Source organism: Hyla sarda, chromosome 3, assembly GCF_029499605.1.
Source record: "Hyla sarda isolate aHylSar1 chromosome 3, aHylSar1.hap1, whole genome shotgun sequence".
In the NCBI taxonomy this organism is placed as follows: Eukaryota; Metazoa; Chordata; class Amphibia; order Anura; family Hylidae; genus Hyla; species Hyla sarda.
This window is the reverse complement of record NC_079191.1, coordinates 150,406,608-150,429,145: the sequence shown is the minus strand read 5'-3', so window position 1 is coordinate 150,429,145 and position 22,538 is coordinate 150,406,608. Positions and strand designations below refer to the sequence as shown.

The following is a 22,538-nucleotide window of genomic DNA, read 5'->3' as shown; positions in this document are numbered from 1 at the left end:
AGCTGTGTCAGGAACACATTTGTTGAATGGTGACTGGTAGTAAGCCACCTATATAGACAAGGACAATTTCTGTATAATAAGTGCTGGACAAGCAGGATTTCATATTAATATTCATATTTTTATTAATATTAATATTTTTTGCCTAAGTCTGAGGGCTGTATTTTTTGTTTGCTGAAAAAACAATGAGAAGCCCTGTTTAACTTCTGTGTCTGTGTCTCTGACTGCTATTTGGAGTTATTTGCCAGGTTTATAGGAGCTAACCTCTCACATACTACATAATATACATTGATAAACTATGATTATAAAAATACATCAAAGACAGGGAGATAATCTTTGGTATTCTCATAAGTCCAATATATGGTAGAAGATTCAATTCAGGATATATGTTAAGCCAAACAAGTATTTCGTTCACCAGACACACACACAATAACTTAATGGGGTATTCCTGGATCTTTTTTTATTTGGCTATGCTACAGGGGCTTTAAAGTTAGTGTAATTAATAATATACGGTCTGTACCTGTGTATAATGGTGATCTCACAATTCTTATGTGATGTTCTCAAATGTTTATTTTTAAAGGTATCACAGGGAAATATAGAAAAATTCAGCTCACCGTTGTAGTTCTCAGACCCAGATCATGTATATGGTAACACACCTCTCCAGTTGGAAGACTCGGAGTGAGGCAAGGGCCGTGTTCCCAGGTGCGGCAATTAGGCAGAGGAGAAAGTAGCATCCGACTCCCAAACTGGATAAAATACTGGCTTTATTGAAAAATATTAAAAACCAAACTGGAACATAATATGGATAAGAACAAACGAAACGCAACCAACGCGTTTCGACCTGTTAACAAGTCTTAATCATGGTAAGTATAATGGACAAAAGATGCATCTTAAATACTGTGGTAACCGGTGACATCACATAAGGTTTCTGGAAAATGTGGAGCTGGGAGAATGGAGAAAACCCGTAATGGAGTGAACAACTGAAATAAGTAGTAAATTAGACAAAAACTATATCTTATTCAAGTGATTAATATATATAACTTAAGTCATGTCTGTAATTAAGTCCAGACGGGAAGCGCGTGTCTAAACACAGTATCCAAAAAGCCTCTCGTCTGAACACGGCTTTACTCCAATCTCCACCTCTTCTGGGCGAACGTACTCTTTCTATACCTGTCACTGAAATGTTCGGAACAATACCTGCATGACGATCAATAATGTGTTTAGTGAAACCTGACACAGATCTACTGCCGATTTTGTTACTGTCGGGTATGTGTAAGTGTTCTTTGATCCTAACTTTAAGTTTTCTGCTCGTACATCCTATGTATTGAAGGTTACAGGGTATGCAAATGATGGTATAAACATCAGGTTACAGGGTATGCGTTTCGTTTGTTCTTATCCATATTATGTTCCAGTTTGGTTTTTAATATTTTTCAATAAAGCCAGTATTTTATCCAGTTTGGGAGCCGGATGCTACTTTCTCCTCTGCCTTATTTTTAAAGGGGTACTCCGGTGAAAAGCTTTTTTCTTTTAAATCAACTGGTGGCAGAAAGTTAAACATATTTGTAAATTACTTCTATTAAAAAATCGTAATCCTTCTAGTACTTATTAGCTGCTGAATGCTACAGAGGAAATTCCTTTCTTTTTGGAACACTGATGACATCACGAGCACAGTGCTCTCTGCTGACATCTCTGTCCATTTTACCAACCATGCATAGCAGATATATGCTAAGGGCAGCATGGTGGCTAGCACTGCTGCCTTGCAGTGCTGGGGACTTGGGTTCAAATCCCACTAAGGACAAAAAAGAAGGTGTTATTATTATTATAACGTCAGCAGAGAGAACTGTGCTCGTGATGTCATCAGAGAGCATTCCAAAAAGAAAATAATTTCCTCTGTAGTATTCAGCAGCTAATAAGTACAGGAAGGATTAAGACTTTTTAATAGAAGTAATTTACAAATATGTTTAACTTTCTGCCAACAGTTGATTTAAAAGAAAAAAGGTTTTCACTGGAGTACCCCTTTAACAGCATACAAAATGAGTGTTGTCTCAGGTTTTCCCAGATTGCAATGCAGCCCAAAGACATTACATCACTAGTCAGGTGTTCAAAGGAGCCTGTCTGCTTTAAGGGGTGAAGCGACCGCTGGGTGGGAGGGAGATCATTCTGCAGTGAATTGTAGTTTTGCAACAGCTGGAGGCACCCTGGTTAGGCACTCTATTGATTACAGCAGGTCTGCACACCTGTGGTTCAATGGGTGGGGTGGCTGATGTGTGGGAGGAAGAAAATATACCTCACATTTACAAACAAGAAATTCTGGGACATGTAGTTGGAAAAAGGAACTCCAACAGGAAATAGCCATTTCACAAAAATAAATCAGCAGTGTTATAGTGGAAAGAAAACATAGCCATTTAGCCCCAAGACAATCAAGGATCCTTGCATGTCCACTACTGTCTGGCAGGTAAGTACTAAAAACACCTTGTGGTGGATAACCCCTTTAGGCAAACATAAAGGTGAAACTGGGAATGGAATGCCCAGACCTGCAGTCCTGAGTAGGATAGTGCAGTCATATGAGCCAATGCCAAAAAAAGAGGGCCCCTTTTAGTTACTAAAATGAGCTTTACCATTTTTATATGTCACCTCAGTATGCATAACACATTTGTTTATCAATCTATCTATCTATGTTTATAAATCTATCTAGTCTTTCCACTATCTATGTATCTAAACAGAGAGGAAACAGTAGTGTTAACATTTGGTAGAAAAATGTAGTGGAAAATTCACACTTCAGCATCTCAGCTCTATCACTGAGCCAATTTCAGGTTCTGTGATAGAGCTGAAATGTGACTTATATGCACTGTGGATCAAGGTCCTAACTGCTGGCCCCACAACATATGTAAGTGCTATTCTATCTATCTATCTATCTAACTATCTCTCCTATTGATTTGAGTTCATATACTGTGCAGATACCATGCAAGGGTAAGGAGGGGTGGGAGTGGGAGGAAGCACACATGCTACATTTCAGCACCACCTCTATGACACTTGAGCTTGGAAGGAAAACATAGCTTTGTAACATTGCAAACAGCCTTCAGCTAAGAAACAGATTTCATTTGTTTAATATTCTATTAGCTATCTGTCCCTGTCTGCAGATCTTAGCATGATATAGAGCTGACAGATTCCCTTTAAAGGAAATCTTTCACATTAACAATGCTGTCCAATCTGAAAACATCATATTATAAAGCAGGAGTAGCTGAGCAGACTGATATATGTATTTTTGGGAATATATTTATTGGAACTTGTAGCTTAGGTATCCAGCAGGGGGTCCTCTGGACGCAGTATAAGCTTAAAATATGCAGAAGTTTAGATGAATAAGCTATCAGTTATACTGAATATTTTCCCCACAAACGTACTATATAGCTATAATATGCTGCTGATAGGTTGGACTGCATTTTCAACATGACGGGATTCCCTTTAAGGGAATTAAACAGTAAGGAGTAGGCAAAGCTAGCGTGGGTAGAGACTGCCGAAGAAAGTAAAACTAACACTATTTTTTTCCAATTATATTAATGTAAAGTGGTAAAAACTGAAGGTATTGGCATTTTAAAAAGCATTGAGGCAGGAATTATTGAGGGTGATGAGGAAAAACTGAATTTATTAAACATTTAGTTTTTTTCTACTGAATTCACGGAAGAAAATGAAATGTCAGGATAAATGCAGAGGGATAGAAAAATCTCCAATAAATGTCACCTTTCTAACCTTGGAAAAAGTTCAATGAGGCCTTAAAAGATTAAAAAACACAAAGCATCTGGTCCAGATGGCATCCTAAAAGAATTAAGCACAGGGATAGAATATTTCTAATGTTTAAGAACTCTTCGGTAGCAGGATTTGTTCCTCAGGATTGACGCATAGCAAATGTGGTGCCAATATTGAAAAAGGGGCCAAAAGGTTAACCAGTAAAACATTAGCATGTAAGTTTAACCTTTATTGTGGGTAGAATAATTGATAGCTTTTTAATAATGCAATTTTAAGGTATCTCAATGAAAATAACTAATAACACAGCATCAGCATACGTTTATGGGGAAAAAGACTTATCAGACTAATCTGATCAGCTTCTTCGAAGTGGTAAGTTGTAGGGTGAGTTGCTGGATGTCATATACATATTCATTGGTTAATACTGACCTGGAAAAGAGCTTTAGTTGACAGCAAACTGTAGTGCCAAGCAGCTGCTGCCAAGACAAATAAGATATGTATGACATGGGGTATGTAACTAGGGGCTTATAAATGGAATGGCCAGACTATTGTACCCACATAATCAAAATTAGGCTTATTTAGTAAGACAGATAAGGGGGTGACCTAAAAGCTATAATCTATTAATAGGACCGTTACTGTAACAAAGTGACGTAGTAACATTGTTAGTATATTCGAAAAAGACACATGTCCATCAACTTTCTGCATATTTCTGCATATTTATTAATGTTATTTTGTTCTAGGAATATATCTAACCCCATTTTGAAGCCCTCAACTTTTCCTACTGTTACCAGTTCCTGAGGTAGACTGTTTCATAAATTCCCAGTTCTTATGGTAGGTTCATAAGAAAGCGTGTTGCCCCTGGAGACTTAAATGGGTATTCCAGGCCAAAACTTTTTTTTTATATATCAACTGGCTCCGGAAAGTAAAACAGATTTGTAAATTACTTCTATTAAAAAATCTTAATCCTTCCAATAGTTATTACTAGCTTCTGAAGTTGAGTTGTTGTTTTCTGTCTAACTGCTCTCTGATGACTCATGTCCCGGGAGCTGTGCAGTTCCTATGGGGATATTCTCCCATCATGCACAGCTCCCGGGACGTGACATCATCATTGAGCAGTTAGACAGAAAACTTCAGAAGCTAATGACTATTGGAAGGATTAAGATTTTTTAATAGTAATTTAAAAATCTGTTTAACTTTCCGGGGCCAGTTGATATATATAAAAAAAAGGTTTTGCCTGGAATACCCCTTTAACCTTTTTTTTTTTCCAGATGAGGGAGTGCTCCCTTCTCTTTTGAGGGAGTTTTACCTGGAATAGTATTTCTTAATTTTTTTTTGTATGGGCCATTTATGCAGTTTAATAGGTTGATCTTATCCCTCCTTCAATGTCTCTTCTTAAGACTAAACAAACATAATTATTTGAATCTTTTCTCATAACTGTGGTGCTCCATGCCCCTTATTAGTTTACATGCGTCTCTCTGTACCCTTTCCAACTCCAGAACATTGTTTTATGAATTTGTGGACAAAACTGAACAGCATATTCCAGGTGAGGCCATAACAATACTTTAAAAAGGGGTAGTATTATGTCCCTGTCCAGCGAGTCCATGCATCTTTTGATACATAACAATATCCTTCTAGCCATAGAAGCAGCTTGTCACCCCAAGGCCTTTGCAACTTGATATGATGCTAAAAGAAATATCCTACTGTAAGTCCCAAAATCTACTAGGTCCTTCTTTATGTCTAAGGCCTGTGTTTGAACCAAATAATACACAAGGGCCACAAATGGGATACTTCTAAATATATCATAATTAGGGAAATAAATATTGAGTTGCAAAAAAAATTGTGAAATACCTAAAGTTGAACTCCTCAATTACAAAACCATTTTTCCTCCTAACCTTTTAATAGGCATTTTATTTTTCTGTCTACAGATCTATATTGGGCTTGCTTTTTGCAGGATCAATGTAATGACACCATTTATTTTCCCATTAAAAAAAATATTGGTGATGTAAAATAAGAAACAAAAACAAAAAAAAATGCATTATTTGTTACGCCATTAACTGTATGGTCAAACTGACATACTATCTTGATTTTATAGGTTGGTATGATCGCATCTATACCCAATTTGTAAAGTTTATGTCATATCAGTACCCATTTGACGAAGAACAGACTTTTTGGCAACTTTTTGTTAGATTTTTTTCTGGGATGTGATTTAAAAAAAAACACAATTATGGTATCTGGTATTTTTGTTTTTTACGTTTATGCCTTTAAGAGTGCAGCATCAATGATGTTATATGTTCTGACATTTCAGCTCATAGTTTCTTTTTATTTTGTCAACATTTTTTTATATGGGAAAACGTGAAATTGGGGGGGGGGGGGAAGGGATCCACACCATTGCACCAACAACTGTTCTAATCCTCATTTAGAGAGATGCTGCTGTTAACTTTGACAGAGGCCACCTGAAGGGTTAGTAACTTGCCACGGTTAGTGGCGCCCCCCTGGCTACTGAAATTAGCAGGAGGTGCCAGGTATGGAGAGGGCTTGAGTCAGGAGCCCTCTCAATATTTCTAGAATGGCCCCACTCCATATACATCATGGAATGTTAAGGGGTTAAACATCCTTTTACATTTTTAGGGTGTAAGAACATTTCAAAATCAGATTTTGGACCAGTACAGCTGACAGAGATTTGAGGAGCCTGTATGTTAGATATCTCCATGAAGAACCCATTTTAAAAACTGTGCCCCTCAAAGTACTCACTCACAATGACATTTAACAAGTTTATTTATCCATTATTTTTATATTCTAAATCATTGACATACAGGTGAGTAGTTTGGTCAGTTTCAACACAGCGCAAACCGAACGAATCCCATTTACTACTAGATATTTTGGATTGTTATTCAAAGATACGGTATAGGAGTTAAAGGGGTATTCCAGGCAAAAACTTTTTTATATATATCAACTGGCTCTGGAAAGTTAAACAGATTTGTAAATTACTTTTATTAAAAAATCTTAATCCTTCCAATAGTTATTAGCTTCTGAAGTTTTCTGTCTAACTGCTCAATGATGATGTCACGTCCCAGGAGCTGTGCATGATGGGAAAATATCCCCATAGGAGCTGCACAGCTCCCGGGACGTGAGTCATCAGAGAGCAGTTAGACAGAAAACAATAACTCAACTTCAGAAGCTAATAACTATTGGAAGGATTAAGATTTCTTAATAGAAGTAATTCACAAATCTGTTTAACTTTCCGGAGCCAGTTGATATATATATATATATAAAAAAAAAAAAGTTTTGGCCTGGAATACCCCTTTAAGTGTTCTAATATATTATTAGAGTAATAAAAGAGGTCAAAGGGCAAGTGCTGACATTACATCTCTGCCCTTAAAAATAATGTGTTTGTGCTATGAATTATACTTTTCCATGTATCACAGTTGACACACTTATATTATGGGCACAAATGGTATTTCCACCCAAGAAGGCTTGTTCTAGTAGTTGGACAGTCACTGGAACCCTTAACTTGGATATGATAAGAAAAACAACACTGTAAGAATCATCATATGTTTTACACCAAACACACTACAGAGCTCTTATCAATGTAAAGTGTCTTTAAAACACTTTTAAAACATTGGACCATTGAGAGGCTTCTATTTAGAGTGTATGGAATAGATTTGAAAAATATGTTACAAGGCTATGTACAACCAGTAATTTATTTTTAGGAATATCCAAGACATCCGTATAATGTTGTAATATTATTTTATTATTTCTTCACCACTTTACTGCAGTAAATTCTCTCATCCTTTTTGTATTAGAGACCTGACCTTCTCCTGGGCCAAGCTAGTAGAAACACCAGTATTCTGGAATAACAAAACTTTTAGATTTTTCAGTGTGTTTGCATAGTTCTTGCCTCTTTGGGTAAGGCTTTAGAGAGGGGCCATGGGTTTTGCAGCCTGGCAGATTAAGGCTAGGTTTCCATACATTCTACAGTTTTTAAGCCAAAGTCTTAAAAATAATGCCACAAAACAACCTGTGTGAAAACCTAGCGTTACTGAAATTTGCACCAGAGATTAGCAGACAGACTGGTGTCACACAAAGCAGAATTTTGGAAAACTACCACTGCAGTTTTGAGCCAAAATCTGAAATATATCAAGCAGGAAGGATAAGTCCTTCCTTTATATTGCCCATTTCTTTCAAATCCAATCCTGACATTTGTGGTATCCCAGGGTGGAACACACCTGTCTTCCAGACCTGTCAAGCGGATATCTCCTAACGTGTCTGCCCTGGGCCCACTTCTCAGGTTCATATGTGCATATTGCTGTATAATTTATTGCACTTTAGTATGTATTTTCAAATGCACTTTTATGCTCATTGTGTCCTTAAGAGTAAACTTCTCTGTGCAGAGGGATGCTGGAGGGATCACATGACTGCTACAGCCAATCAGGGCTTCTGCCCTGCTCCCCAAAGTCTGACTAGATGGGGAGGAGCTAGTTAGTGTAGTGTTGGAAAGTGAGTGGAGGTCACCTTCAGACCTCTGCTCTGGACCTGTACCTCCCCACATGTGGACAGGCTCGGCATACCCAGTTGCAGCACCAATCTGTTCGTGAGCAACAACACCCTTCACAGGATCCCGCTGACCAGACATTGCACTGTCCAAGTTAAGTTTAGGCAAGTCAAGTTCCGAAAGGCAACTCAGGTCCCATTAGGTACAGTCTGGCAGTAAGCTCTAACACAGAATCCCCACGTGAAAAGCAGAGTCAGTGTTTGTTAGCTCCTCAGTCTTATTCAAATTACAGAGTGCCGCCTAAAGTATACCTCAGTCAAGCAAGATACTAGTCAGCAAGGACTACCAGTCCAATAGTGCCTAGAAGCAACTGCGATTCTTAAAGCATCCTTCAGCAAACATTGCATTAATGATTGAACTGTTACTGTTTAACCTGCAAGTTCCTGAAAGTAAAGTGTAAGTAGTTTTCGTAACTGGGGTCTTTATTGCATCAGTGCTTGGCACAGGAAGCTGCTAACCTTGGAGTGTGGAGGTTAACACTACCCTCGCGTCACAAACTCTATTTTAGTCTAAACACCCAACCTGTACTTTGTACACACCATTAACTCTGGCTCACCACACATTGGCTTAATAACTGCAGTGGTATTACTGACACCAGCCTTATACGTGAAACCTTCTCCAGCAGATAGATGACATAGATTTTTAGTATGATAGCGCATGGACAGCCAAAGATGTGCCAAATTTATTAAAATTCATGTCCCTCTTAATACATCTTACTCAGGGGTGTATATACAATCTCTGGGGCTCCATACAACTGAGAAAACATGGGCCCTTATCATAACCATGCTACCCCCCCCCCTCCCCTCCTACGGACCACTACCAGGATCTGGTGAACAAACTACTCATCCAAGACTGTACACCACAGAGCTAGCAAGAACTTCTTGCTAGTTCTGGGGTGTACAGTCTGGGATGAGTAGTTTGTAGCCAATGCTACAATACACTGCCCACCAGGTCCCGTGACCCCCAGACTGATAATCTCTACAGAGCCAGAGCCATGGCTCACTGCGTATCAGATAGTCAATTAAACAGTTGAAAATCACAGTTTAATGGCCAATTGAGTCCAGAGGCAGAGGTTGCCATGATTAGAAGTTTAGGAGGTTACACAGTTACATAGCTATTAAGGTTGAAAAAAAGACCAGAGTCTACCAGATCTCTGTGATCGCACGTAATCAATTCAGGGGAAGAGGGCCCCATAAAGGCAGACCCGCAGTCGGGCCCCCCTGTCAAAAGTGCAACAGAGCAGTTGTGTGGTTTACCTTTATGGGAGAGATGCCTCTGATCTTTCTCCAGCATTTTTTTTATGTAAGACACAGGTGTGTGAATCTCTGATCCACATAAACTCCCCCCTTAATGTTTTCCACTCACACACCCCTCTTCCTCCTCATCTTACCAAAAAAATTAAAGAAGCAATTTGATTGGTTGCTATGGGCAACATGTTTTAATAAATCTCCCTCTTAGTGTGTTCCTCTCACATATCACTTTCTGATCTTTCCCTCTTTCTCTCTATGTTGGTGTCCCCCAGGCTTCTGCCCTATAACTCCTACTGTTCACCATCTATACCTGAGACTTGAGATAGCTCGTAAAATACCATCACTTTCAACACCACTTTACTCAAATTTACCCCTCTGATTCAGAAGTTACCTCTCTCCTTGCATGTGCTCCTGAGAGTCTGTTAGCTCTTTCTTTTCTGCCGCTTTCTAAAACTCAACATCATCTTTTTCCCATTTTACTCAATTCTCCTTTCAAGAATGATCAATCTCAAATAATGGCTGCACACTTTCCTTAGTTTCACAAGTCCACTGTCTCAGGATCACATTTGATTTATTCATTCTTCAAAGTTCACATCCAAGCCCTCATAATCCCCCCTAGACTACTGCCACTTTCCTCCAATCCTAGAATCTTGTACACCTCAAATCCACTCTTAAGTATTGGCCCATTAATCTTCCTTTCTACATCATCAATGCTCATAATAAATATGTATTGTGACAGAGCGTTATAAAACTTTCTGGACTAAACCAGCTATTATCTATCGTATATGTGATCATGTATTAAGAAATACAGCTATAGCTAAAAAGCAACACCCCCTATCAAACCACTGCCACTAAACATTAAAGCACAGAAAAGCAAAGTGTGTTAGATCGGGTAGTAGTCTGAAAACATGTGTGATAGATATGATACAAGTCACCTGGGACAGTTTCTAAACTCCTTTACTCTATTTCTTAACAATGAAAAATTTGCCTTTATTACTTTGCATAGTTCAAGCATCTTTTTTAGGCCCTGTTCACACTAACATCAAGGTTTCAATCAAATTATTTGCTTCATAACAGATGCTAAGCAATTGAATGTAATAGTAAACACAGGGACATTACCCATCAGAACATATAATTGAACTCAGTGGGGGTGTTCTTAGAAATGTTCTTCTATATTTTTCTAGAAAATGAAATATCAAAATATAATGTAGACAAAATTGCTCATCACACCCGCTGTCTTTTTCTATTAGAACTGGTAACTCTCTTCCAGATGGATGAGATTTGTTGACCACTCTGGGTGTAGACTAGATTTACTTGAATATTTTTACCAGGCATTTTCTCTCTGTATTACATTAATAAAATGGTTTAAAATGTACATGGAAGGATTTGATGGACTTGTTTACTTACTTAAAATCACTGCCTGCTTGTCCCCACGTTGTTTTCTATGCAAATTACACCCATATAGGTCCGTAATGATGTTCTTAAGCAAATAAAAAAATCCTCCCTGTATGCAGAGGTCCCTGATACCAGTTCTTGAGCACAAATTGGAATGCATCTTGTGGCACAAAACAGGAGTACAACCTATACTCCACTATACAAACCAAAGTTTATCAAATAAAACAAAGATGAATCACAATGATCAAGTGCAAATAAATGTGTATATCATAGTATAACTTCTATTTACCTTAAAACATAACAATTGCTTATCTTAAAATATTGATAACATCTCCAACACGATGGACATTAGACATCATTTATTGAATATGGCTTTGGAAAGCGGTGTAAACTCCCAACTTAATAGCCCGAAGACACAGTTTACGAGCCTTTGCTCTATTACAGCCCAGGCTGCTGCATTCATTAGTCCCAGACATAAGCTCCACTTCATTTACACCTTTGAAAAGAACAATCACTTGTTCCTATTTATCAAGTTGTATGACTGGTCGCCATGTCTCCAGTAACTCAGAGAACAGAATCAGCATCTAACCATAAAGACAATGCGGAAGTCTACTTCTACTTTGCTGAGTAACACAAATGACGTTGTTGTAGAAGCTGAGCTGACCATACTATAGGTAAACAGTGCTGGTCCATTGTGATAGACACAACATTGCATGATAAGGCAGTTTAATATGCAAATAGTACAATATCACTTATTAGAGATAATGTACACTTCAAAGTAACATTGTATCAAGAAGCTATTGTAAAGGTCAATCACATTTTAACCAATTTCTTTTATTGGAAAACACATGCAAGTAATTATTAATAATAATAATAATAATAATAATAATAATAATAAATAATGCTAGAAATAAGATTATCCAAATAGAAAGTTTAATTGGAGCTAACAGACATTTTACACATGCAGCATCATTAATGATACACACAAGCAATCCAAACCCAATAGATACAAATGACAAACACTTTCACACAATAAAGAAAGAAATGTGCAGCCTACCTTTATTTTACAATGCCCTGATCTCCGCATGTTTGAAAGCTTCTTTGCTTCTATTGTTACTGATATCTGAATCTCTTTTGTAGGCTGCCTGGTAAATCTGCTCCATGGAAAGAATAATTCCCCTCATCCGAAGAAGACTTACTGTAGTTTTGTGTCGGATAAGTAACTTTTGTATCCTGTCAGAAAAATGTGAGCGCCATCAGACAGACATACAATATTAATGTCCTCAGCACTGTCACCGCTGTCACTTCACAGATACGACATAGTTAAAGGAGCATGTTCCAAATTCTAAAAGGCAAATAATTACATTAAAAAATAAAAATAAAAAAACAAACATGTATTCTCCAGAGGTCCTAGCAAACAAATAACTGCCTGAGAAATGCAGGACTCATGTTACCCAGAGGAGACCTAGTCCAGAGAGCCATAGGGAAATCGGATGTGTTCAGGAAATCCTTGACTTAAAAAATCCCATACACTGCAGCAAAGAGAAAAGCAGGCATTTCACACCCTTCCTAGCCTCTGCATCATATTGTTCATATCTATAATAAACATCAATAATCTCATTTTCCACCTATGCTCCAGCTAGACTATAATGCCCTTGGATTGCGTTCATTCTCGCACAGCCAAGTTCGATCCAAGGAAATCTCTCATTGCTACAATCTCTTTCTTCTTTTCCTCACAGAGAAACAAGGTTTCTTCCTTCTGTCCCTTTCCCACAAAAGAAACAAACAAGCCTTCCAGACACAAATAAGGTTGGAGTCGTATTTGTCAGCAGAAAGCCATGCTCTATGGATGCCTGAAACAGTCTTATTCGGTGTAAAAAATGTGAGCGTCTTTGAATTAGGGAGATAGTGGATGTGAAGCTCTGGTACCAGTCTGTCTCTGATTCATCGGGGAGTCTCCTTGGTAACTAGCTGTTCCTCTCTGATGACTCCTATTATATCAAAGCTCTCTGAATTTAAAGGTAAAATAGTCTGTCGAGAAGCAAACCAGAATATGTACTATGTTAGGACAGAGGTAGATTGGTTTGTTGTATACATCTGGATATTATGTGCTGTGTACATAAAAGACACCCAGACAGACGCCTTTTGCAACACACAGTGTTTGAGTATACAGTATCTTCTTTTATAACCCATCATTCATTTCTCCCTTGTTATGTTTATGCAATGTCTCATAGCCAAAGAAAAGTATATGGACAAATAATGTCTGAAGCTTTTATATAATGGATTTCCCATCTGCAACATCATTATTATGTGTATTTGTGCATACAGAATTTCTAAACTTAGGCATGTCCCAGATCCTTCTGTGCTACTGTATCTTGTCTGTGACCTCTGAAAAGAAAGAGCATATCTGTGTCGGCAGGAAGACACGGGGCAGGGGAAGTTGACATGGCTGCAGTGCTTAAAGGGGTACTCTGCCCCTAGACATCTAATCCCCCTCCTGTAGACTTGCATTGAGAGCGTGTGGCCATGACGTCACGAGCGGGGCATGACCGTGACATCACGAGCCTCTGGCGCAGCACCCGACTATCTAAATGAATGCCGGGTCCAGCAGCGGGTCCCCCACGATCAGACATCTTATCCCCTATTCTTTGGATAGGGGATATGGTGTCTAGGGGAGGAGTACCCCTTAAAGTTAAAATCCCCTTAGCTGAGATTTGTCACATACAAGATGCGAACAGCTGGAGCTCACAGTCTGACTGCAGACTGCCACTACCATCACACAGCCTGTAGTCAGATTGTGAGTTCTAACTATCAGAATTTTCTAAGTCATGTGGCAAATATCAGACAGTGTGTACTGTAAGGTACAGTATAGTGTGTTTGTTTTGAGTGTGCTTTGTTTGTTTATGTGTCGTGTTTTGTGTGTTTATGTGTCAGCAAATGTTTCAAATGTTATATTGGTAATAGCAACAGCAGCAATAGCGATTGGCACTTCCCTTTAAGGCTGGTAATGAGGTATTTGTAACCCACTAATGCGAACAGGAGAAATGTCCCAGTCCGTGCGGTGCACCGTCCACCTTCTATTGGTGCTACCACCCCTTGTGCAGATATAAGCAAATTCAGACAATGCTAGTAGGGTAAAAATGTGCGGGGGAGCACTCACGAAGTCCACTCACGGTTACGGTGCCAAAGATATCTTTATTCAGGTGCAAGTAAAACATCAGCCGGACGCCAGGTTCCCGTGACAGGGGTAAGCAGCTTTCACGACCACTCAAAGGGCGCTTCTTCAGGCGCTGAAGAAGCGCCCTTTGAGCGGACGTGAAAGCTGCTTACCCCTGTCACGGGAACCTGGCGTCCGGCTGATGTTTTACTTGCACCTGAATAAAGATATCCTTGGCACCATAACCGTGAGTGGACTTCGTGAGTGCTCCCCACACATTTCAATCCTACTAGAGTTATATTGGTAATGTATACTGTACAAATGCTATGCGTTTTATTTTTCAGTTTTTCCTGTAGGAAGGCTATATAGGATTTTACCATCTAAAAATGTGCAGATAATTCCAAAAAAGCCCTAAGTGACCTTAAGCAAAGCTGCCATTTCAAAATATTATTAATAAACAGCATGATTTAATTACATCAAAATGTCACATTGGTAACATCTTGTGTTCTGTCCTGATCTAGCTGTTATTATGGACAACATTACCTTAACCATCAAATGGGGGGAAGTTATATGAAACAACAGTGACTGCTTAAAGGAAATCTGTCACCAGTGTCGCCTGCACTAACCTGTCGGTATCGACAGGTAGTGCTGGTGACACTAATGACAACGGTACTTACCTTGTCCGTTAATCTTCTCCATTAGCTCCAGCTCTGGGCAACCGGCTTGGGGCACGGGCGGAGCTTACTGATGTCACCGCTGCTGCTCTCTGCTTGGTCCCGGGTCCTTGGAACAGCAGTGTTGACGTCACTAATCTGCGGGTGCCTCCGTGTGAGAGTGAATGGGGGAGCTGGAGCTGACCTGGAGCTAATGGAGAAGATTACCGTAGATCCCCTGCATGGAACGAGACAGGTTAAGTACCGTTGTCATCAATGTCACCTGCACTACCTGTTGGTACAAACAGGTTAGTGCAGGTGACAATGGTGACAGATTTACTTTAAGTGGATGTGTTAGAAACACATTATTGTATCTATCAATTTGACATTTTAATATTTAAACAGTTTTTCTACAATGGATATACAAACTTTATGGATATTTACTCTTTCAGCATTTTGTAGCTTAAAGGGGTTATCCAGGAAAAAAACTATTTTTTATAAATCAGCTTGCTCCAGAAAGTTAAACAGATTTGAGAAAACCATACAACCCCAGAAATGTATTTTAATATACGCCATACTTCTGAAATGCAGAACACTCTGTGCCCCTAGTAATAATGCTCCATCCTGTGCCCCACATTAAAAATATAATAATGCCCCCTATCCTATGCTCCTCACATATTCATGCCCCCTGTCCTGTGCCATCACATAATAATAATGCCCCCTGTACTATGCTCCCACATAATAATAGTGCCCCCTGTCCTGTGCTATCACATATCAAATTTATGCCCTACCCTGTGCCCCTCACATAATAATAATAATAATAATAATAATAATGCCCTGTCCTGTTCCCACCACACAATAGTAATGGCTCGTCCTGCACCCCTCACATTTAATGCCCATGTCCTGTTCTGCTCACATAAAGTGCCCCCTGTCATGTGCCCCTCACAAATGATGCCCCTTGTTCTGTGTCCCTCACATATAATTTCCCCTGTCTTGTGCACCTCACATATAATGCCCCCTCATGTGCCCCTCACACATAATGCTCTGTCATGTGCCCCTCACATATAATGCCCCCATCATGTGCCTGCACATATAATGCCCAAATGCCCCTCTCATATAATGCTCCCTGTCATGTTCCCCTCGCATAATGCCCCAGTGCCCCTCACATATAAGGCCCCAGTGCCCCTTAAATATAATGCCCCAGTGCTCCCTCACATGTATTGCCCCAGTGCGCCTTCACATATAATGCCCCTGTGCCCCTCACATATAATGCACTTGTGTCCCTCACATTAAATTCCCCTCCTTCCCTTCACATACAATATCCCAGTGCCACAAACATATTAAAAAAAAAATCAATTATACTCACCTAATCCACTTTCCCATGAGCAGCTCTCTCCATCTCTCCATCCTTGCAGCATGTGAGCCACAGGCCTGCGACCCTACGGCTCATATGCTGCAAGTATGAAGTGCTTACAGCGTGTGAGAGTGAACGGTGGAGCTGGAGCTGACAGCTGCCGCTCCACCATTCTAGCGTTGCTGGGGTAACACCATTGCGGAATTACTTCCTGCTTGGTGGTGTCACCCCACTTGGTGGTGTCACCTGATGCGGTCCGCCCCCCCTCACCCCATAGCAATGTGACTGCCTGATGGTCAACGTCTGCAGCTATTGGCTAGGAGTCTTTAGCTGTGACTAGATTCTGCTCTCTTTACAAATAAATATTCTTTTGCAAAAGAAATAGTTAACTCAGAAAACTCATTGTATGCATATTTTATCAGAAAAATACAAGAAAATTCACGTCATGTGGAAATTACAGTTATATAAGCCTTCAGCACTTGAAACACACATTGTATTGTCTAGCAAATTTTATAGTACTTCAGCCAGGTGAGTTAGTTAGGTGTAGCAACTTTTCCAGCGTCCTGGGCCTCCACACTTCTATAGACTGTGGGCTTTGTGGCAGTTTTTGCTGTAGTTTTAGACAAATCCAGGAGCAAATCCAAGAGAAATGAAAAACATTAAAGATGAACATATACTCCTCATTTTTTTTAACACCCCCCTTGCCCCGCCTTTGTTAGAATGGGTTCCCCCTGGTAATATGCTAATCGCAGGATATTCCACAGCTTAGACTTCCACAGTGATAAGCTATATGATCTGTGGAAATCTTAGATTGGGTCTTGCAGAGCAAGGGGCATACCCTGTAGTCACTAACAGAAGAAGCGCCTGCACAGGGTTGCTCCCCTCCACTAACCCAGGATACAGGGTACCTGAAAAGGTTTTCTTAACCAAATAATTCCTTAGGGACATTTTTAATTTGACTTCGACTTCATGTCATTGGTATAGACAATGCATATTGTACCTTCTTGCATCTTCCTACCAGCATAGTGGTGACAATATACACACAATACATGGTGACAGACATGTATTGATGTATGTATAATTATCTTATTTATCCGTAGAGTTTAAATGGCAGATAGAGATGTGGGGGGGGGGGATTTATCATTAGGTGTCTATTGTAGACACAGATCTACCCCTTTACACTGTTTGTCTAATTTACACTCTTGCTCAAGATTTACTAAAGTTGTGCACATCCTTTGATAAATTTTGTGTAAATATAGAAAGCCCCCCCCCTCACTCTACTGTGCACTCCTTCTCTAACGCACACTTCTCAGAGCTGCATTTCAAAGAGCTGTGGCATTTTCCCGATGTACACTGCTCATATAGCTAGAAGTGCCGGAGCAGCAGGGTGCGCCGAACAAAACTCTGCACAATAGTAAAATCATAAATCTTTATAAAGTACACAGAGGGGGAGATTCTCAAAGAATTTTGTGCCAAAAAAAAAAGAAAATTGGTGCAAAAAGTATCGACCACATTCTAAAAGAGCTATGTGCCGCGGTTTACACTGTTCACGTCAGTTTTGTTAAAGTGGGCGTGTCCCCGTATATTGTCTTCTTTACATTATATTTTCAAAGGGGTGAGAGTCCAGTTTACATAAAAATTTCACACCAGCTTTTTGATAGTGTAGAAATCACAGAAATGGTTGTAGTGTTGTTGTTTTAGAAACTGGAATGTGGAGGACTATGTCATATTGGGCGGATTGCGATGATGAACAGCGTTTTTCTAAATGTCAATAAAAGTATTTATTATTATTTTTTTTTTAATAAAACATTTTTTTTCAATGTGTTGTGTTTTTTATAATTGGATTTTCAGGCTTAGTAGTGGAAGCTGTCTTGTAGACAGAATCCATTACTAAGCCGGGGCTTAGCGTTAGCCCCAAAATCAGTTAGCGCTAACCCCCAAATATAACCCCGCAGGGGTGCCGGGGAGAGCCAGTACCAACAGGCCCGGAGCATCAAAAATGGCACTCTGGGCCAGTAACAATGGTCCTTGCCCACCCTGGTAACATCAAGGGTAACATCAGGTTGTTGCTGCTTGGTTGGTATCTGGCTGATAATGAAATGGGGGGACCACACACTTTTTATTTATTTATTTAAAATAATAATAACAAAAATGCATAGGGTTCCCCATATTTTCAGTATCAGCCAGATAACAACCAAGCAGCAACAGCCTCACGTTACCAGGATCGGCGAGGACCATTGTTACTGGCCCTACCCAACCTGATTTTGGGGCTAACGCTAAGCCCTGGCATAGTTATGGGTTCCGTCTATAAGACAGCTTCCACTACTAAGCCTGAAAATTCAATCATAAAAAACACAACACACTGAAAATGTTTTTTTTTATTTACCCCCCCCACAGCCCTCGTTAACCATTTTATCGAAATTAAAAAAACGCTGGTCATCGTCGCAGTCAACCAAATCTGACGTAGTCCTCTGCATTCAGGTATCTGAAATGAGGAGGAAAGAAAAACAAGAAATATGGTTTAATAAATTTTTTGCGCTCTCCCCTGGGGAGAGCGCACATAATGCATAATGTTCTTAAACAGGGAACCTCCAATTGTTGCTAAGCTACAACTCCCATCATGGGGGCTGTAGTTAAGCAACAGCTGGAGTCTCCATGTTTGGGAACACGCTGCCAATAAGGCTCTGTTCCCATTATGCAAAACACATAATGAGAATAGAGTCAGGCCTGGACTGTGTAGCTCGATCTGTCCCTCTGCCCTTGGACTACTACTCCCATCTTGGGACAGAATCTGTCCCATGATGGGAGTAGTTGTAATACTGCAGCGCTGAGGGATGGCACTTGCACATCCCCGGCTGCGGGACTTTTAGGACTACTACTCCCATCATGGACAGACCCCATCCATGATGGGAGTTATAGTCCATGGGCTGAGGGCCAGATCGCACCAGGTCATTCTCCAGAGACCCCCTGCGATCTGCATTTATTAACTGTAAAACCCGGCGGCACATGCTGCTACACTGTGCTGCCCACCGGCTTTTCATAATCCCCACCCGGGAGACGGGAGCTCTGATTGGTGAATAGCTATTCACCAATCAGATCTCCTGTCTCCTGGCGGCGGGGATTATGAATTATGAGCAGTGTATACAGGAGCCGGCAAGGTGCAGATCGCATCGGGTCTCTGGAGAATGACCCGATGCAATCTGCTTCTCAGCCTCTGGACTATAACACCCATCATGGGCAGAGTCTGTCCAATGATGGGAATAGTTGTAGTACCCCAACGCTAAGGGATGGCACTTGCACCTCCCCCTGGCTGCGGGACTTGAAGGACTACTACTCCCATCATGGATATACTCTGTCCATGATAGGAGTTATAGTCCAGAGGCTAAGGTGCAGATGGCAGCAGGTCATTCTCCAGAGACCCGCTGCGATCCGCATTTAAGTTAACAAGCCGGCGGCACATGCGGCTACACTGCGCTGCCCGCTGGCTCCAGGCTCCTGTATACATCTCTCATAATTCATAATCGCCACCGCCGGGAGACGGGAGCTTTTCACCAATCAGAGCTCTGGTCTCCCAGCGGCGGCGATTGTGAATTGTGAGAGATGTATACTGGAGCTGGCGGGGAGTGCAGTGTAGCCGCATGTTAACTTAATAAATGCGGATCGTAGTGGGTCTCTGGAGAATGACCTGCTGCGATCTGCACCTCAGCTCCTGGACTATAGCTCCTATCATGGATGGAGTCTGTCCATGATGGGAGTAGTAGTCCTAAAAGTCCCGCATCCAGGGGATGTGCAAGTGCCATTCCTCAGCGCTGTGGTACTACAACTACTCCCATCATGGGACAGACTCTTCCCATGATGGGAGTTATAGTTCAGGGCCTGAGGTGCAGATTGCACTGGATCATTCTTCAGAGACCTGCTGCGATCCGCATTTATTAACTGTAAAAGCTGGCGGCACATGGGGCTACACTGCGCTGCCCGCCGGCTCCTATATACACCACTCATAATTCATAATCCCTGCCACCGAGAGACCAGAGCTCTGATTGGTGAAAAGGTATTCACCAATCAGAGCTCCTGTCTCCCGGGTGGGGATTATGAAATGTGACAGCGTATACAGGAGCCGACGGGCAGCGCAGTGTAGCCGCATGTGCCACCGGCTTTTACAGTTAATAAATGCAGATCGCAGCGGGTCTCTGGAGAATGATCCAGTGTGATCTGCACCTGAGCCCCTGGACTATAACTCCCATCATGGGAAGAGTCTGTCCATGATGGGAGTAGTAGTCCTAACTGTCCCAAAATACTTAATATATTATGTTTCCAAAATGCAAAGGGGAACACAAGTTTCACATTCTCAGATGCTTTCTGACACTTTGGTACTTGTCCTCTGAGGCGGTGTATATTTGCGCAAGAAAGGTGCTTTTGCGCTTTTTCTTTTGCGTTTGAAAAAAAAACACATTTAATAAATGTCATTGTACAGTAGAAAGTGCTCTACGGTAAACTTAACCGTAGACATGTCTATGAAGAATTTTATCAGATTTTGCGCATAAAAATTTGTGCGCAAATTTTTTCGTTATAAAATTGACAAAATAAAGCTCTATATACAATGATAAATTCCCTTCCCCCCAGCCATTATATTGCATTTATGGCAGAAAAGATTTGCCCACCCTACAGCTCCATTTATTATCTGTGTTTCTTTTTTAACCACAGAAAGCCGATTGTGCCAGCTTTTCAGTACAAGATGAGAGGACAAGATAAAAAAAAAAGGTTTCCTGAAAGCTAAAATAGCTATGGCAGGTCAGGTTCACTGATTATGTATTCTACAAGACTGAATCTTGTCAGTACATAAAACAGCAGGGAAAATTCTAGGGAAGCAATGCTGCAAGGTAAACTAAACCAGAAAATAATATGTCTACTAAGGGGTATAATTGCTGGCAAGTGAATGCTCCTTTTTCTTAATACACTTGGAAAGAAAGCGACATATGTTACAATCCTGGAATATGTTAGTGGAAAGGAATGTGTTTATGTACTTTATATACCAGCAGGGATTTATCCCTTTGGTGACATGCTGTAGACATATATTTATACACACACACACACATGTATATACTTATATAGTACTTCTGCCAAAAAAGTGCAGTCCACCATATGTGTACGTCAGAGGGTCTATTGACTAAATGATAGACATTTATGAAGCTATAGTCACAGATTCAATCAGGTCCCCATGAGTGCCCATTTTTGCATTTTCATTTTTTCCTCATCACCTTCTAAAAATCATAACACTTTAAACTTTGCACCTAAAATTCCATATTATGGCTTATTTTGTTGCACCACCAATTCTACTTTGCAGTGACATTAGTTATTGTACCAAAATAGCCACAGTGAAGCGGAAAAAAAATTAATTGTGCGACAAAATTGAAGAAAATATACCTTTTTGTAACTTGTGGGGGCTTCTGTTTCTATGCAGTGCACTTTTCGGTAGAAATGATATCTTATATTTATTCTGTAGGCCCATATGGTTAAAATGATACCCTATTTATATAGGTTTGATTTTGTATTACTTCTAAAAATAATCATAACTACATGCAGGATAATTTATACATTTAAAATTGTCATCTTCAGACCTGGTATGAGGGCTAATTGTGATCGGAAGTTTTTAGTGGTACCATTTTTAAATTGATCGGACTTTTTAATATCTTTTTATTCATTTTTTCATGATATAAAAAGTGACCAAAAATACGCTATTTTGGACTTTGGAATTTTTTGTGTGTATGCCATGCGGTTAAATTAACATATATTTTTATATTTCAGACATTTCTGCACGCGGCGATACCACATATGTTTATTTTTATTTACAGTTTTTTTTTAAATGGGAAAAGGAGGGTGATTCTTACTTTTATTAGGGAAGGTGTTAAATGATCTTTATTAACCTTTTTTTTACACTTTTTTTTTTAAAGTGTTATAGCTCCCTCTAGTGGCTATTATACTGCACATACCGATCTCATACACAGATCACTGCCATGCATTAACATGGCAAAGATCAGTGTAATCGGCGGTCTATTGCTCAAGCCTGGATTTCAGGCTTGGAGCAATCAATTGCCGATCGGACATGATGGAGGCAGGTGAGGGGACCTCCGCTCGCGTTCTAGGTGATCGGGTCATCGCGATTTCACTGCGATGATCCCAATCAGCCTGACTGAGCTGCCGGAAAGCTTTTACTTTCATTTTAGATGAACATTGAATGCCGCGTCTAAAGGGTTAATAGTGCGCGGCACAACGATCGGTGCCGCAAGCTATTAGCCCAGGGTCCCGGCTTTCATTAACCGCCGGCACCAACCCAGCATGATCACAGCGTGACCCCGCGTTTTATACCGGGACCGGGCGCAGGGCGTAAAGGTAGGCGCCCTGTGTCTTTAACAGGTTAAATGGCCATATTGCGTCCCGA

The 22,538-nt window shown here is 40.3% G+C and overlaps 1 protein-coding gene across 3 annotated transcripts in view; it reads right to left on the bottom strand.

Annotated features, from left to right (window-relative positions):
* KCNMB2 (potassium calcium-activated channel subfamily M regulatory beta subunit 2) overlaps positions 1–22,538 on the bottom strand; it is a 697,235-nt gene that overhangs the window by 363,910 nt on the left and 310,787 nt on the right. The window contains exon 2 of one of the 3 annotated variants that reach the window (XM_056565220.1): positions 11,993–12,168. The exons of 1 other annotated variant lie outside the window; for it this stretch is intronic. The gene's annotated coding sequence lies outside the window, so the exon portion shown is untranslated. Of the gene's footprint in view, positions 1–11,992; positions 12,831–22,538 lie in introns of those variants that run through there. One more of the 3 variants, XM_056565219.1, reaches the window with a different exon arrangement.